This window comes from Capsicum annuum, unplaced genomic scaffold (assembly GCF_002878395.1).
Source record: "Capsicum annuum cultivar UCD-10X-F1 unplaced genomic scaffold, UCD10Xv1.1 ctg4748, whole genome shotgun sequence".
Lineage (NCBI taxonomy): Eukaryota > Viridiplantae > Streptophyta > Magnoliopsida > Solanales > Solanaceae > Capsicum > Capsicum annuum.
In genome coordinates this window covers 709,272-728,798 of record NW_025855126.1, presented here as the reverse complement: position 1 = coordinate 728,798, position 19,527 = coordinate 709,272, and the positions used below count along the sequence as shown (strand labels likewise).

The 19,527-nt window shown below is 33.1% G+C and overlaps 1 long non-coding RNA gene across 2 annotated transcripts; it reads left to right on the top strand.

Moving 5' to 3' along the window:
- Nucleotides 1-13,557: 13,557 nt before the first annotated feature.
- On the top strand, nucleotides 13,558-18,527 carry LOC107855331. Of its 2 annotated transcripts, XR_001670228.2 has the most exons (3): nucleotides 13,558-13,943; nucleotides 16,665-16,837; nucleotides 16,928-18,527. It is a non-coding gene; the product is annotated as an uncharacterized LOC107855331 (long non-coding RNA). The 2 variants fall into 2 exon arrangements; XR_007050251.1 differs by having other exon boundaries at nucleotides 16,665-18,527.
- The last annotated feature ends 1,000 nt before the right edge of the window (nucleotides 18,528-19,527 follow it).

The following is a 19,527-nucleotide window of genomic DNA, read 5'->3' as shown; positions in this document are numbered from 1 at the left end:
TGAATAATTCTCATGGTATATATCTCTTTACCTTCTTCATAAGTAGCTAAATAAATCAGTCATGGTGTTATGTTGAACTAAAGTGTAATTGTGTGTGGGTGTTGTAGTGTTTGAATGATTCTTAGTTATTGAGTATAGATTTCACTATTTCTTGAAATTATGAGTTGGAATTATGGGTGAAAACCCTAAATCTCCAAATGGGTTTGATGGGTGAAAACCCTAAACTCTAGAAGCCCTTCATCATCCTTGAAAGAGGAATGAAGGTGAACTTGAGGTAACCCATAACATCCTTGAAAGAGGGTTATAAGGGGACAAGGTAATGGTGGAAAATTGAGCCTATGGTTTACTGCCTTTTCCAATCTTATAAATAAGTGTATTTGGAGCGTAAATCATGTTAAAAGCACCATCCTAGAAATAGGGATGCTTGATTGAGGTTTTGGGTGATTAAGAATTGCACACTTGTTAGGTGCTCGAAAGATCCAATAGGTGAAATCGTTGTGGTTTTATTGAAAGATTGACCACAATGACCTTCAACCTAACCTATCCTTTAGTTAACAACTAAGTTTCATGCTAAACTATCATCAACCCACATGTTTTACCTTTAGTTAGACATAATCCCAAGATCTCCTCAAATTTTGATTTTAAATCAAAAGTATTACAATCATGCATTGTTAGTTGAAAATCATTGCAAACCATTTCCACCATTTTATTTTATATGTCATGTTTGTTATCATTCCGGGAAACCTTGTAGTAATTAGAGCACCCATTGGACTTGAAAGTTATAATTCTCTCCTTGTGGATTTAACCCCAACTCTAGTTGGGTTATTGACAACGACCACCTCATACCTTGGACATAGGAGTGAGTTAAGCATTATCAATCACCTATCACTATGCAGGAAAAGTAGGAGTGCCTTTAAAACCTGTATCACGTGAGGATACAACGTTTGGAGATGGTAGTATGGTAATCACTAACATGTATCTCAAGGATAAGGGTAAAACAATGTCAGTCAAAAGTTCAATTTCAAACTCACTATACATGTTCACCTACATGCATACTTATATATAATAGATAATGGGGTAGGGAACAAGGTTTATCATGATAGAAAAATACTATCCTGGAGTATATAACTAAACCTTCATAAACAGGCACCAACGGGCTATATGGGTTCAGCCCCCTGCTGAAAGGAAAGACCAGGGAATGCCCCGATCAAGCAAGACCAGGGAATGCCCCGATCCCACGTCAATCCTAGAAATAAAATATATTAATAGTGTGAACCATGCACACAGTCATCAAAGTCAACCCTCACATTGACAAACATGAGTTTCTAGTATAAGTTATTCGAGACCCACACCTTCACGACTTAGATACATAACCCCCATTAAGCCCAATTAAAACAAGTTTCACATAACCCATCCATTAACTAATGAATCATACATTAAGGCATACCACGGTATCGTCATACCATTTAGTTTGCAAGCTCATAATCATGCTATTACAATTCCATTAACTTGGGGGAATGCCTCGACCCTTTTTGTTCATTAAATAAAACCATAGCCAACAAGGCCTTCAAAAACTCATGTTCATTGAGTGACAATTCCATAATTCAATCCATTTACACAAGTGGGTTAAGGGAATACAATTGTTAAAAACCAATTTCCAAATTCAAAACATCAAATAGAGGGATTACCTCGACCCCCATTCCTATTTCCACACCCATGCACTCCATTAGTTCAAAAACATTTAATTAAATGCATGACCAACTCATGAAAATCATGGAAAAATAATTCAAGAATCATCCATTCCAAAACCCTCAACCCATGTCAAAACCCACATTCAAATCTATATAATTAAACCATTTAAAACATGTGTTTTTCACAAAATAATATTTGAAGAAGAGTAACATGCCTGAAAGTATCAAAACATTGGAGACAAATCACCCTTGAGAGCCCTAATGTAATACCTATTACTTTTCTTAGTTCATTTCAGCTTTTAGTACATGCACAAGAGGCTTAGAACCTGAAAATTTACCTAAGTATTGGAGACTTAGTTTTATTTTTTGCCTCTTAACTTTGATGATTTTAAAATTGACTTTCCCGACCCCAAGATTTAAGTTTTTGAGTTGATTCATGTTCAGGAGTGTAAGTAGCATATCTCGGATGAGTTTCAGATTTTTTGGACGAGGTTTGGACCATGTTTGAATTTCTAAAATAGCAGCTCACCACGATAACATTGTATCATGGTGGCTATGGTGGTGGAAGCCTTGGCGCATTGTAGTGACAGCCCAAACGGCGTTCTAGTTGTGAATTTTAATTTTTAGGGGTAGTTTAGTCTTTTTCAACCACCCCAAATTGTGAAAACACGGGATTAAACAGCTGAAAGGGCATATTTTTGCCACATTCCTTAATTTCATTCAACATGAAACCCTAAACTCTCTAATTGTTCATCAAGATAAACCTTCTCCCCATCCAAGAAAGATCAAGAATTGGGGTTTCTAAGCCAAGAACATTTAAGCTTGTGATATTCTTCAGGATTTAATCCTTAGAGGTATGTTAGATGTTCATCCATCGACCTTTTTCACCCATGGAGTCCAAGAATCCATCTTTTATGTTTTAAATTATGAAATTACATATTTATAATAATTTATCTGCATGAAGCTTTTATGAATTTAGATTATACATGATATTTACAATCTATTTTTGTTGAAAGTTGCCCTTGCACATTTGAAGCATGAAATTTCATTGTTAAATCCCTAAGTATGGTTTTAGTATTTCAATAATGCTATTCCTACATGTTTTACTCATTCCTATGCTTAAGTTCATAAATTTCTTACCATTTAAATTTCAAGTTAAGATTATAAATTGTTTCAAGTGGAATGCATTATAGAATGTTTTAAATATAGTGATTTCCATATCATGTTCATGAGAATTCAGAATAAATCCTCAGTTTATGATCTTGTCCCATGATTGTTCTATCTCATCGTGTTTAAAGGTATTCCCATGTTTAAATTCATGTCTCCTATGTGTTTGATGAAATGCTTAAGTGAATAACTGTGAACAATGATTTCCCTTCCATGGTTTCGAAGCTTTCATATGTCCCTATTCTTATAGTGATCTTGTACTGGGGGTTATGAATACCTAAAATTTAGTTATATATCTATTTTTTAGTATCTACAAAATGATTTAAGTCATACCATGAGCAATATAATTTAGTTAGTTAATACGGTCAGTTGTGGGTTCAGTTAAGCTTAGTTTCGTCCAGTAATTAGTATTATTTTAGTTGGGAGTAGGATTTAGTATCGAGTGAACCTAGGGATGGGGTCACACCCATCAATTAGGACTAGGTCCTTAGAAGCAATGCCTAAGTTCTACAACTACATAGCCAACGTAGGTTATGAGATATAACCCGTCAGTTTAGTACTGACACTCTCAGGGATTACCCGCCAGTTTAGGACTATCTTAGGGGTCACCCGCCAAATTAAGACTAGATCCACAACCATTGTTAGTACCCGTGGCATGGTACTAGCACTCTTCTAACTGGGGTCATAGGTTGGACGCTGATCAATTTAGTTTGGGGCATGTCGGTTAGATGATACCTCCCATAGTTTCAGTTTCAGTACTCAGTTCAGTTTTGATTGACCATAGCATATAGTTTATCGTTATTCAGTTATCAGATTTCAGTATTTCAGTTTACATACTATTTCAGAATTATGTTATATGCTTGGTCATACATTCTCAGATTTTACAACATTCACGTATGCATATTTACTTATTTCATGCTATTTATTCCGTCAGTTGTATTTATATACATGAGCCTATGTATATCATTCTAACCCCATCTAGAATAATAGTACATTTAAAGTACTGACCGTATACTCATTTCTTGTGCTATGATATATCATATCATAGGTTCGTACGCCTAGGTTCCCAACCATACTTAGACATTCCAGCACATTAGCAACAACAACAGTGGTGAGTTCTTATATTTCGAGGGTCGATTAAGTTTATTTTAGTACTTCAATCCAGTATTCATTCGGAGTTAGTTAGGGACATGTCCCATTAACTCCACAGTCATTCAGTTAGAGGCTTTCAGACACTTTCAGACAGTTATCCAGTTTTCAGTTGATTGTCAGTCTTTACATTATTACTTTTAGATAGTTGTTTTAGATTTAAAAGTTCAGTAATGTCTTAGTAATATAAAGCCTTATGGCATATTCAGTTATTCCGCATATTTTTTTCTTTTATTATAGTTTTTTCCAGTTCTCATAGAAGGTACCATCTCATGGGTTAGCTTGTAGTCACTTGTGATTGTCAGCACTGTATCGCATCCAGGGTGTAGCTCCGGGGCATTACAAACTTGGTATCATAGCCTAAGGTTTTAAAGTGTCCTAAGGAGTCTGAAAGCCACGTTGAGTAGAGTCTTGTGCATGGGTCTGAAGCACGCCACACTTATGGACAAGAGGCTACAAGACATTTTAGGAAAAGTTTCCCTTCTTACATGTCTCGGGTCGTGCTATAGAACGGTTCTCTAAGAACCTTAAGTATATTCTGATCTTTCTCCACTTATTCCAACTCTACCTTACTTTCAAGGTAACAGAAATAATGAAGCTCAAAATCCTACAGATAGGGCTTTTTTAGACAGTTCCCACAGACAGTTATGGGATTGCCGCTGGCTCAAAAGTATCCCATCAGTTCCATTATTCTCCAAAGTTATAAAGATTTTATTCATGATCATGAAAACTCGTGCTCTAATCCAAATTCAGATGTGCCCTTATATCCCTTCTCGGAATCCTATGATAGCATATAACCTATAGTTAAAAGCATGAACCCATGAGTTTAGCAGTAGTAGAGCGGGGATAGTGCTATTTGAATTTAGTTAATTTTGCATTCATGGAGCTAGTTGTATGAAAAAGGTGAATCAGTAGGCTTGAAACAGTATATGCAAGAATTTAAGTTTGGTGATTCGAAACATATGTGGTGGATGTGATATTTGTAGGCTATGATGGAAGTAGTATGGTTATTAAAGATTTGGGGATATCCATGTTATGTGTTAAAATCTAAGTTTGAATCTTTGAAGGTTGAGCTAGTAGAAAGAGGAGTTGAAAAATCTAAGTTAGTTAATTTTAAGTTGTTACATGATGATCCTTGGGGCTATAGAGGGATAGGAGTTCTATCTCAGAATAAATTACCAGCAACAAGTTTTACATTTTTTGGCATAGTCATTTAGGGTGAGTTTACCAGTTATACATAGTATTATACCCTAAATTCTAGAGTAAAGCGGTGGCATTTTAGTTTAGAGATGTTGATTAAGTAGTTCCCAGATTTAGAGTGATGACTTTAAGCTAAACGGATGATGATAGAACAAGTAACCAAGTCAGTCTTTTTGGTTCTAGTAGTGATGCCAACGTGTTGTGGAACAACACGTGAGAGGAAAATTTCCACTCCATTTTTATCTTAGTACAAAGTTTTCAGTCATCACGATATCTACTCATGCCTTACATGTCAGCTGCATGATCATAGTTCATATTCACGCACATCACAGAAAATTTTGTACACTTCCAGCCCATAGTATAAGGAGTTCCAATTTACTCAGCAGTAAAAACCATGTCCCAAAATTTACGAACTCCAAAATTAGGTCATACAGCTCATGACTTAAGTTCTCAAGATTTACAGTATGTTTAGTTCCAGTACTCAGTATACACTCTTAATGATCAGCGAAATTTAGATTTTTGTTATGTATATCCTCAGTTTTGATTTATTGATGAATTCATGTCGTTGATACTCTATTCCCCAGGCCTCAGTTTCAGATTCTAGATATCCAACCATGATTTAGTTCGTAAGAGTCCTGTGCATCATGTCAGTCTTTCCTAAGTATTTCAGTCAAGCCAGTATCATTCGAGGGACGAACTATCCCAAAAGAGAGATGTTGTAACACCCTCGAGTTTTTATGTACTAAATCTCTCAACTTTTCTTCACAAAATCAGATCCAGCCTGAGGCAATGGTTACTTATAAGTTGACTCTCTTGTTTTTATCTCAGTAATATACTCACCTTCATGTCATTGCATGCATTCACGAATTAGTTCAGTCAGTCACCATGTTTCAGACTCAGTCATGTAATTATGTTTACAGTTATGCATGTTCAGTATGTAATCCCAGTTCCTTCAGTACTCTCAGCTTAATTAGTATTATTCGAGGATGAATATTCCCAAGGGTGAGATATTGTAATACCCCGTATTTTTCTTAGTTCAGTTCAACTTTTAGTACATGCATAAGAGGCTTAGAACCTGAATATTTAGCTTAGTGTTGGAGACTTAGTTTTATTTTTAGCCTTTTAACTTCTATGATTTTTAAATTGACCTTCCTGATCCCGAGACATAAGTTTTTGATTTGATTCATGTTCAAGGGTGTAAGTAGCATGTCTCGGGTGAGTTTCGAACGAGGTTTGGACCACATTTGGATTTCCAAAATAGCAGCTCACCGTGATTGCACCACATAACGGTGGCTATAGCGGTGGAAGCCTTAGCACATCACGATGAAAGCCCAAACGACATTCCAGATGTGAAATTTAATTTCCAGGGAAAGTTTTAGTCTTTTTCCACCACCTCCAAATCGTGAAAACAGGAGATTAAATAGCTAAAGGGGCATATTTTTCCCACATTCCCCATTTTCATTCAACAAGAAACCCTAAACTTTCTAATTGTTCATCAAGTTAAACCTTCTCCCCATACCAGAAAGATCAAGAATTGTGGTTTCCAAGCCAAGAACATTCAAGCTTGTGGTATTCTTCAGGATTTAATCCTTAGAGGTATGTTAAATGTTCATCCATTGGCCCTTTTCACTCATAGAGTCCAAGAATCCATCTTTTATGTTTTATATTATGAAATTACATGTTTATAATGATTCATCTCCATGAAGCTTTTATGAATTTAGATTATACATGATGTTTACAATCTATTTTCGTTGAAAGCATTACGCATTTGAAGCATGAAATTTCATTGTTAAATCCCTAAGTATGGTTTTAGTATTGCAATTATGCTATTCCAATATGTTTCACTCATTCCCATGCTTAAGTCCATGAATTTCTTACCATTTAAATTTCAAGTTAAGAATATAAATTGTTTCAAGTGGAATACATTATAAAATATTTTAAATATGGTGTTTTCCATATCATGTTCATGAGAATTTAAAATAAATTCTCAGTTTATGATTTTGTCATATGATCGTGCTATCTCATCGTGTTTAAAGGTATTCCCATGTTTAAATTCATGTCTCCCATGTGTTTAATGAAATGCTTAAGTGAATAATTGTGAACAATGATTTTCCTTCCATGGTTTCGAAGCTTTCATATGTCCCTATTGTTATAGTGATCGAGTCCTGGGGGTTATGAATACCCTAAATTTATCTGTTTATCTAGTTTTCAATATCTATAAAATGATTTCAGTCATACCATGAGCAATATATTTCAGTTAGTTAATACGGTCAGTTGTGTGTTCAGTAAGTTAGTTCCATCCAGTAATCAGTATCAGTTTAGTTGGGAGTAGGATTCAGCACCGAGCGAACCTAGGGATAGGGGCTCACCCATCAGTTAGGACTAGGTCCTTAGAAGCAATCCCCAAGTTCCAGAACTACGTAACCAGTGTAGGTTGTGAGATCTCACCCGCCAGTTTTGGACTGATACTCTCAGGAATCACCCGCCAGTTTAGCACTGTCTTAGGGGTCACCCGCCAGAATAGGACTGACTCTACAACCATTATTAGTACCTGTGGCATGGTACTAGCACCCTTCCAATTAGGGTCACAGGATGGACCCCGATTAATTTAGTTTGGGGCATGTCAGTTAGATGATATCCCTCACAATTTCAATTTCAGTATTCATTTTAGAACTCAATTTAGTTTTGCTTGACCATTGCATACAGTTTATAAGTTATTTAGTTATCAAATATCAGTATTTTAGTTTACAGACTATTTCAGAATCATGTTATATGCTTGGTCATGCATTATTAAATTTTACAACATTCACGCATGCATATTCAGCTATCTCATGCTATTCATTCAGTTAGTTGTTATATATACACATGGCCATTTTTATATCATCCTAACCTCATCTAGTATTCTAGCACATTTAAAGTACTGATCGCATACTCGTTTCTTGTGCTATGATGTATCATATCATAGGTTCGGACGCTTAGATTCCCAACTGTACTTAGATATTCTAGCGTATCAGCAACAGCAGCAATGGTGAATCCTCATATTTCGAGGTCCAATTATGTTTATTTTAGTACTTCAGTCCAGTAGTCAATCGAAGTTAGTTGGGGACATGTCCCATCAACTCTATAGTCATTCAGTTAGAGGCTTTCAGACACTTTTAGACAGTTATCCAGTTTTCAGTTGATTTTCAGTCTTTACGTTATTACTTTTAAACAGTTGTTTCAGATTTCAGAGTTTTGTAATGTCTTAGTATTATAAAACCTTATGGAATATTTAGTTATTCTGCATATATGTTTCTTTTATTAATAGTTTCATTCAGTGCTCACAACAGGTACCAGCTCATAGGTTAACTTGTGGTCACTTGTGACTGTAAGCACTGTGTGGCGTCCAGGGTGTACCCTCGGGGCGTTATACCTAATTGACCAGCTTCTTAGAAACCCTATGTGTTCTTGACCTTTGAAATTTGAGAGAGGTTGCGAAGTTATTTTGAATTGTTTTAGAGTGATAATGATACCCTGAAGGGGTTTTAAGTCGTGGGTCACGATTGAGGAGAAGGGCAAATTTCCAAAGTGCCCTTAATGAAATACTAAAAAATCATCATCCAATCGTTGCGGGCAACCTTACGACTTGTAGGATCACCTTACGACTCGTGACCTCCAGTCGTAGTTAGGGCAGCATCCACGAGCACCTACACTGGTCTGGCTATGAGTCATACTATACAACTTGTACTCAAATATTACGACTAGTTTGGTCAAATCGTAGGCATGATAGAATATTTAGGCATCACACTAGTTTGGCTACGGATGGGACTATACGATTCGTATAGAGTCTTTACGACTCGTTAGGAGCCAATCATAATCGTAACATAAACTTGGCCAATCCACACTGGTCTGGCTATGATTAGGGTCCTACGACCCGTAACGACACCCTATGACTCGTAAAGAGAGTCGTAATCTGGGCAGTAAGCCCATAGGTCAAGGTTCAAGGGCCAAAATCCGGGGTGCTTAATATATCACCCCTCATTAATTATTATAAGCCATTTATGTATTAAAAAATTAATAGTAATTAATTAAAAAATAATCATTTATATCATGTTTGCTTCAACTGCTTCAATCGTAATTTTACTAAATATCGCTCTTAATTAATTATTATGAGTCACCTAAGTATTTAAAAATTAATAATATTTAATAAAAAATATAAAATAGACATAAAATAATAAATTAATTCTTGATATTTTAAATTAAGTTGACGTCTTATACGAAACCCACTTAAATTTTTTTCATAAATATTCTTTACGAAAAAGAGACAGAAATATCCTTAAAGTATTGAAATTGGTTTAAAAATATTCTTCGTTAATCCATTGGACTAGAAATACCTTTCAAGTATTGAAATTGGTTCAAAAATATCCCTCTATCCACCTTTATGACTCATAAATACCCTTGTAACTAATATATTTTTAAAATCATAATTAAAAATTCAAAAAGGGGTCAGAAATACCCTTCAAGTATTGAAATTGGTTAAAAAATACTCTACATCCATCTTTATGGCTCAAAAATACCTTTTCAACTAACAAGTTTTTAAATCATAATTAAAAATTTCATTAAATATGTCACAACGTTCTATTGGTTGAAACTAAATTAATTAAAATGTTAAATCCAATTGGGACCCAACTCAAGCTACCCGATCCAAATTGTAAAAAATTTGCCCCAACTTAAACTACCCGGTAGTATGAGTAATTTTTCCTATCAAATGCAGGAACTTTGTTGACTAGAATCTGTCAGTCTAATGTAATGTTCTGAAGAATTCTATCCCCTAATTATAATGTTAATTTGTTATTTCTTTGTGATGTATATTTCTCAGTGTTAGCTAGCAAAACTAATTGAGATGTGTTGGTTATCCCACGTCTTAGGCAACACTATCTTGTTACTTCCTCCGTTTTATTTTACGTGACACATTTAGTTTCTATCAAAAAATACTGCATTCTTTCCTAAATAGTTGTCACTATTTTTATTTATATACATCAAATTGTCTTGTCATCACTGGTAAGTGCATTTTTCGTGCGACACCACTTCACGCCACACACTTCATACCATTCACCGATTAAAATTATGATTAATTTTGTAGGATTTGGATCTGATAGTTTTAGTTGAGTTCGGATTGGGCTTAACATTTTAATTAATTTAATTTCAACCAATAGAAAATTGCCACACATTTAATAAAAGTTTTAATTATGATTTACAAAATCATTAGTTGCAAGGTTATTTATAACCATAAAGGTGGATGAAAGGGTATTTTTGAACCAGTCTCAATACTTGAAGGGTATTTCTGACCCTGGTTTAATTTTTTAATTATTATTTAAAAAACCGTTAGTTGCAAAGATATTTTTGAGCCATAAAGGTGGATAGAGGGGTATATTTGAACCAATTTCAATACTTGAAGGGTATTTCTGGCCCAATAAGTTAACTGACGATATTTTTGAATCAATTTCAATACTTGAAGGGTATTTTTGACCCTTACCGTATATTTTATAATAATTTTCCTATATCACTTATAATTTGTCGTTGTAAGTCATTTAAGACATGTCCGCTTCGCTGATTCAATCGTGATTTTACTATATCGCCCCTAATTAGTTATTATGGTCATCTAAGCATTGCTTCACTTAAGTTGACATTTGTGATTTATTACCTCACTTATAAAGGATGATAAACATGTAGCAGATCGACATGTTTGTTTGTGTTGCCTGCTTAGATATTTTTTTATATATTTTTTTATTTTACTTTCCTTTTTAATCTATTATATATTTGAGAACTGCGTAAAAGTATTATAAATCATAACAATTAACAACCTAAAATAATTAAAAAGACGTAAAAAAATTTTGGTTGGCTCTTTAAATTTTATTATTGTCCCATAAATTGGGATAGAAGAAAAAATATTATAAATCACAATAATTAATAATTTAAAATATTTTAAAAATATGTAAAAAATTTAGTTAACTCTCAAAAATTGTATCTATACCACATAAATTGAGACATAGGGTATAACATATATTATTTAAAAATTATGTAAAAATATTATAAATCACAATAGTTAATCTAAAAATATTCTTCATGTTGAGCCCGTGCTAACACGGGTCATATATCCTCTAGTATATATATATATATATATATATATTCGCTTGTTTTCGTATTTACTTCTTTAAAATAGAATATGGTCACTTGTATGAAAAACTAACAACAACATTATATAGATAGCTAGTCAAACTTGGTGTTTACTATTTACTTTTCTCAACTGATATACATAAATTATATACAGTCGTACATACATATATGAGAAAAGACATTATTTTTCCCCTGAACTTGTTGGCATAACTCACTTTAGACCTTTAATTTAACACACATCTATTTACCCCCCTTAACATTTTTAAAGTGAATTAATATCCCCTTAAAGCTGACGTGGAATTTTTTTGAAAAGAAAGGAAAAAAAAAGCGCGTATTTATTTTAAAAAAGGAAAATGGTTCCACTTTTTAAATATATATATAATCATAACTTTCTTCTTCAAGAATTGGATCGTCACTCTCCTTTCTTTCAACAAGTCCAAACCAACAATAAAAACAATCTTCACTTGTAATTCACATTCCCTACTGATCCATTAGCCATCCCTAACTCAGTCCTCTTTTCACTTACGAAATATGGATAAAAAATTTCATTTATAATTTGGAGAAAAACCTAAGAAAGATCAGTCCTTGAAGTCGAAGAGGTCTTTTTAGAGATGACTTCAAGATGTTTGATGAAACGTCTCAACCAAATGTTGCGATTTTTAACTTGATTATATTGAGTTTGACTCATTTTGAATTTTTGAAAGAATATTATTTTAATTTTTTTTTTAGGTGTTTGCAGGAATGGTGAGGTGGATGATTTTTTTTAATGGAGTATGAGAAAGAAATAAAGGGGCAGGGTAGGGGGCAGTTTGCAGGTGATTTTATGTTGAATTTGCAATGGAAAAAGTAAATAACCTTTAAAAGCTCATTGGCTTCTAGACCTTGTAGTTGATTTGAAGTGAATCTGGAATTCTTAAATAGTTAAAGTGAAAGATTTTTCATATCTTAAGGAGATTTGATAGTAGAGAATTTACTAGAATAATGTGGGTGGCTTCAATTTTATCTGCGTTTTGTATTTGCGGGGAAGAATTCTGAAAAATAGTGTGTGATGAATTTGTTTGAGAAGTAGTACCAATTTTCTAAAAAATCTCTGCAAATTTACAGAGGAGAGAAAGAAAAAAGGGGCTGGGGAGGCAGTGTTTGCAGGGATGGGGATGAACGAATTTATTTGACGGGAGTAGAAAGAAATACCGAAGTCGTGGTGTGGGGGGTGAAAGAGGGGCGGTGTTTGCAAGGATAGGGGGTGAGGTTGGACGAATTTGATGGAGGAGGAGAAAGAGCAGGGCAAGGGGCAAAGAGGGGGGAGAGGAGGGTCAGGGGTGGCTGAAGAAGAAAGCAAATGGGGTGTTTTTTATTTATTTTATATATATATATATATATATATATAAATAATTATATACGTGGCTCTGAAGTGGCAGTGATGTGGTGCTGACGTGTGGGCGCATGTAACGAACTCTTCGTTGTGAGAGTGGTATTACATCTTTAAGGGTTAAACTAATACACTTTAAAGATGTTAAGGGAATAAATAAATGTATGTTAAGTTAAAGGTCCAAAGTGAGTTGTGACGACAAGTTCAGAGGGGAAATGATGTTTTTTCTCTACATATATTAATTCTTCAAACCAATGACATTTTGTAGCTTTTCAATAAATAGAAAACAAAGGACCAATACCAATTACCCCCTTGAACTATACCCAAAAAGATCATGACACACCTCAACTTAAAGGGGTCCTATTACCCCTGAACTAATTAAAAGTGTAATTTTAACACCCTTAGTGCCTATGTGGCACATATGTGGTATAACACACTGAAGTGTCCATGTAGGCACACGTGTGTGCCACGTAGACACTAAGGGTATCAAAATTACACTTTTAATTAGTTCAGGGATAATAGAACCCCCTTTAAATTGAGGTGTGTCATAATTTTTTTGGGTATAGTTCAGAAGGGTAATTGAGTATTTTCTCTAAGACGAATGAACCAACCTTTTTTTTCAAAAATTTCAAAGAGGCAAGGAAGAAATAAAAAATTTCAAAAACCAACAAAGGTGTATGCTTACTGACGCCTTACCTAAAAAACTTAACGGACGTCAGTTATAAAAAAAATTAAGGCATGAAGGAGGCCCAACTTGTAAGGCGAGAGGTCTCCCACGCTTTAGTGCCTAGTTGGCCTGACTGGGAAATAAATTCCTTACTGACAAAGGCTCAAGACTTTGCACGCCTTAGCACTTAGAGTCACAAGGTACTTAAGTGCACGTCTTCACAAGGTCAGAAGGTAAGGTAATTAATATGTGTCTTTATTAAGTAAGTGGTACAAGATCTTCACGGACCAGTAATTCATGGCATTTCATGCAAAGTTGAAATAGGCATTACAAGGAGAGAAAAAAATTTAAGCCAAACTTTCCTAGTTAAAGAAAAAAAAAGAATATAGTTTCCCCTTTGCTTCCTAATATGTGTCAACCTTACCCTGAGACCTTGTGACTGTAAAAGTGATAAAGACGTGCGAATCCTTGAGCATTGTCAGCATGAAATTTATTCCCAGTAATCAAACCATCTTAAGGTGTGGGAGAGTTCTCGCATTATAAGGTATGACCTTCTTTACGCCTTACTTTTTTTTATAATTGATGCTCGTTAAGTCTTTTAGATAGGGTGTGAGCAAGCACATGCCTTGCTTTTGAAATTTTTAATTTCTCTCCTCCCTTTCTGGAATTTTTGAAAAAAAAAAATCCTTTAGACTTTGGTCTGGTTGAGATTTATTCCTCGATTCACTAAGAGACTCTAATAACAATCTCAATTAAGTGATATAATAATTTAAAAATATCTAATTAGATTAAAAAATGATGACTTTGGGTACTGCAAATTGATTAGGTTATTACTCCCTTTGTTTAATTTTATTTGGCCCTCTCATTAAGAATAGATGTTTTAATTTATTTGTCTAAATTATGAAATCAAGATAAGTTTATCATTTTCTTTTAAATACTATCCATATCATTAAATGATTAAATAGAATATTTATTATTAAATTTAAATTTTCAAAGAATAATTAATAAGACTAATTTAATAAAATAAATCTTAATAAATATTTTGCTAAAAAGAATGTCAAGTCAACACAAATCAAGTAAAACAAAACCATAGCAGTATAGACTCTACGTGGGTCCAATGCATAATCCAGAAAGTAAAATCTCGATTGTTAGTTTTAAAATGTCCTCTGTAAATGACAAATCATTACGACAATTATTGTAGCATATTAAGAGGAACCCGTGAAAATTAGGTGCTTGGTTGGTATTGGATACTTTGTCTTTTACTAGTTTATTTCTTTTGCAAGGTCAAAAATTAGGAGTTACTACTTAGTGGTTCGATTTAGTTTTTGAAGCTTTACATATTGCGATTAATCTAAGTTAATCGAATAATATAGGTAAATTATAAATGAGAATTTACTATTAGTTCATTTCGTTTTCGTAGCAGAAGCAGAAGAGTAGCATGAATCGCCAGTCAATGGCAATTGGCACGATATATTGGAGCAATTCCTATACCAACTTTATTAGGACTAACTCAATTACCCTAATGAGCCTTAAAGTACCCTTTATGAGTGACACAAATTTTATGCGATTTTTATTCTTAAAACGGGTTGATATATTGATGATCGATTTTATTTATGCTAAATTGCTATTGAATTAATAAAAATTTATTGATTTAATTCGACTTAATGATTATCGTCAATTATCGGTTAGCTTGTTGATTTATCTGATATAATAAATTGAAATTAAAGAAGGAATAACTTTTTTGATACTCCATAATTAATTGCTCGTCTAGCAACCTGAGCCCATTGAATGCAGTACCCATTACTGTCGACAAAGAATGCGATTGGTAGGTGATAGTCGGTGGCGGACCATAATTTTTATTAAAGAGGTTCAAAATTTTAAGAGGTAAACACATGAAGAAAGGATTCAAACTTCTACTATTATATATAAAATAATTTTAACTTAAATATAGTGTACTTTTTGATGAAATGGTATGCTCACTTCGTCTCTCGCTATGGTAATGTTAATTGAGTGAGCAGAGAATGGAGACGAATGCCGTCTTTTAATTTTTTTCTTTACTTAATTATCTTTCGTGATTTCACATTTGACTCAATTAAGTAACATAAAAACTAAGAACGAGGATAATTAATTGAATTTTTCTACTAATTAATAAGCGAAGGATGACGTACTACGAAAGATAAAACTGTCAAAACTACCTCCCTTTCTTTTAAATATTAGAACATATGTCCTACTATTTAGACCAATACATGTGCACTTATACTTCTTATACCTAGATTAAATAGAATTGTACCGTCATAGCAAGCTTCTGTTTTGGTGTTCATCACTCTTTCAAGTGTGAAGCTTTATTCATTTGACAAACTTTTCTACATCGGTCGTTTTTTTTTCACCACTAATTGTTAGCTGAGAAATTAAAGATTTCTTCGATAAGTGCATCAAACTCGAGAACAATTCCGACTCGATTTTGCTTTTTCTGTGATGAGTTGCATTTGATTTTTCTTTTTCATCTTGCTGGGTATATTGACAAATCATGCACATACATGCACCTGTAATTCTATCTATTAGGACTGATCTATTTCTGGGGTGGGTTTTATATTCAAGCTCTTATTCTAGATTATTGTTCTTGCCTTTTCTCTGAGAAAATTAGTTAGGTTTACTACAAGAATGAGCCACATAGGGGTGCTATATGTAGTAAGTTTCACCCTTCTCAGTTTTAGATGTAATTTGAAAAATGTTGATGTGCAGAATTTTAAAATTTGAGTAGATTCTATATTGCAAATCACTAATGAGAAAAATCGGATTGTAATCGTTGGATCAGAAAAGTTGTTTATGATCAAGCATCATTTATGTAATATACTTAGAAGTGGTAAATATTAAGAGATGCCATGAGTTGCTATATCACGGGGCCACTTAACTGATAGAAGGCTTAACCAATTGATGCTCGTATAAGAGGACTATTAACATGCCACAAGTAAAGAATCAGATGGTATCGAAAAGCCAAATATTTTGTTAATTAGAATAACATGAATAATCAATAGTGACAATTCATGTAAGATTAATCTAAAATTTTATTTTGTATGATCCATATTTTGAGAGATGTGCAACATATTGATTTCCATAGCAACGTCGGTATTGAATTATCAAAAACTTACGAGGTATATTATAATTTCCTATTTATTTTTACAAATTTATATTAATTTGTCACTTTACATCTAACCAGATTTTGTTCTTATCAAATTTGAAATGACTCTTCCATTGCTTTTTTCAGGATTTGTGAAAAATAAATTCTCTGTGAAAACAAAGTTGATGTTAAGAACGGACAGGTTAGGGCAAAGCTGGTTATCTCCACGGAAAGAAAAGTTTGCAATACTATGAGATCTCTTCAAAGAGTAATTACTACTTTGAGAAGCCTTTTCTATATCTTGGTAGAAAGCTTGTTGGGTAATGCTTATATATATAAATTTATTTTCTGTTTGCTATCACCATATATGCTGTTGATGTACTAAACCTAATTTCTTGTCCTACTTGTAGGAATGGTAATTTTCACTTTGTGGAATCACCTGCACTTGCACCTCCAGAAGTATAAATTAACTTAGTTGCACAAGCACAATAAGATCTCTGTTACTTTTGGTATTTCATTATTTCATGATTCTGCTAATATCGAAGTTTTATATGTGCATTCCCCAGAATCGAAAATCGTCAGCAAAGATAAGAAAACAAATATTTAATATGTCTATCAAAGTTAGACAGATTTGTTGATAGATGTTATGATTTAACATCTTAATATGTTTATCATTGTAGAGGTGACAATTTTGATCACGAATAACCCTTGTATATACTAGAGTAGAAATAAACATCAGGTTCCTATTAAGTTGAAATCATGCAAGTTAAACATGTTGCTTGCTTGTCTGTGATATTCAAGGTTCCATTAACTCATCATATTTATGTAATCAGGCTAAAGACTGCATGCGTGTCTATTAATTTTGTTTCAGTTGAGATTTTAGTTCTTAGCTTTATCTTACTGAAAAATGCTGGCAGAAAAAAGTGTGAATTTATTATGTCTCTGTCAATTTATCCTTATGATTTTTCTATCAAGCCTACCCTTTCTTAATAAAAGACACATTATATGAAGGACATAATAGATGAATGGCCCCTTATCAATTCACATGACATGTGGCTTTCTAAAATAAAGGATAAAACTTTTTGGAAAATCATGATATATGTGTTGGATATGCATAGGTCTTATAAATTGACGAGATTCATATCTTGCGTACCTATAGTCATGCCAGATTGATGAATGAAAACAAACATTTTAATGCAGGAATATTATAGGATTATTTCTGAATTCTCTTATTGATCTTTAAGACCTGTGATTTTAAATAAGCGAAGCTCTAAGCTTGCAGGCGACATGACGCCTAACTGAAAGTAAAAAATGATATTTTTAAAGAAGTTTGCTACTATTGATGACCGCTGCAGAAAAGCTGCCCATTGATAGTAGTTATGGTGGAGTCTAAATACTATCATAAAGCTCTGATGTACGGATGGGCATAAAAAAATTTGCTTGCAGAAGCAATTTGACATTGTGGATAATTGAATAACAATTTTTTTTTTGTATTATCTCATGCCGTGTCTTTTTAACCTATCAGTTTGTTTATATCGTCATTCATGCACACTAAAGATGCAAAATATGTTAATGAACTAAGAATTTGCCACCATATTCTTTTGATTTTATTTTGGTCAACATCAAAACCTTATGTATTCTTTCTTAGTGCTAATTTTGTTTACTTTTGGTGTTTACAGAGCTGTTTTATTATTCATCAATCAGTGTCCAGGCTGCAAGAAGGATTCAGTGCAAGCTGATTTTTCTGATCCATTTTTTTAATCTTTGAAACATATCAAATAAAATTAATAATAAAAGGAGTCATCAGCCTTTTTATTCAATCACTCTTTTACAGTATGCCATTACAATAACTGATTCTTGCAATTCTTTATCTAACTTTGTATGCTATCTTTTTTTTTTCAGTTAATACCCAGATGTAGATGCAACTTGTACCGCCAGCTTGTAGCGTTAACAGTTTCACACTGTTTTGTCTTACTAGCAAGCTTAATAATAATGTAGCTTTGTTCTTCATATTATACAACACACTTTATATATTAATATTTAACTTTTGATATATTCCCCCCCCCCCCCCCCCTTCTTATTGTTACAAAAATAGATCCATCTTAACAATTATTAGAACAAATGTGGAAGTACCTATAAGTTGGATCACTTTTGCACTACAGTGTTGCGATAATGTCCGTGCTCAGCATGGGCACGGACCATATAGTTACAAAAGAAAAGTTCATTCCTAAATATACAACATACATGAAGCGATGAAGAGCCTTCATAATTAATTGGATTAAGCCCATTATTTGCTGCTCCATTTTCAACCCTGTATATTAGATTCTCGCTCATTGTATGTGGCACTTAGGCTATATACCATATGCCTTCTTGGCTGTCTATTCACTTTTGGAGCAGGCCTTTTCTTAAAAGAAAAGGGGTGAATCTCAAAAATAGATTCAAATTAGGGTGTCTTTCAAATTTTAGCTCTAAATAATTTTTTTTTTTTTAAAATAGCCTTTATCTATTAATTAATATTTTTTTGGATAAAATTGTTCCTAATCAATGGAGTAAATTACATAAATGATCTTCATAATGGATAATAACTCCATATTTATATATTTCAATTTTTATTTTTTTTCTTTTTTTAATTTTACTTTGATTTTTAATTTTTCCTTTCTCTTTTTATTTTTAATTTTCTCAACCTTTACTTTTTTTCTTTTTTCCTCTCGACTTTTTTTCTTTTTTCTTTTATATTATTTTTCTTTTTTATTTTTTCTTTCCTTTTTTTTTGTTCTTTTTATTTTTTGTCAATCCTTACTTTTTTTTTACACCTTTCAACGTCTACTTTTATAAAATAACTTTTTTTTCTTTAATTTTTATTTTTCTTTTCTTTTTAAATTTTTCTCGACCTTTATTTTTATTTAATCTTTCTTGTTTTTATCAACCTTTATTTTTTTCCTATTCTCTCTCAGCTTCTACATTTTCTTTGATTTATACTTTTTTAATAATTTTCTTCATTTTCTTCTTT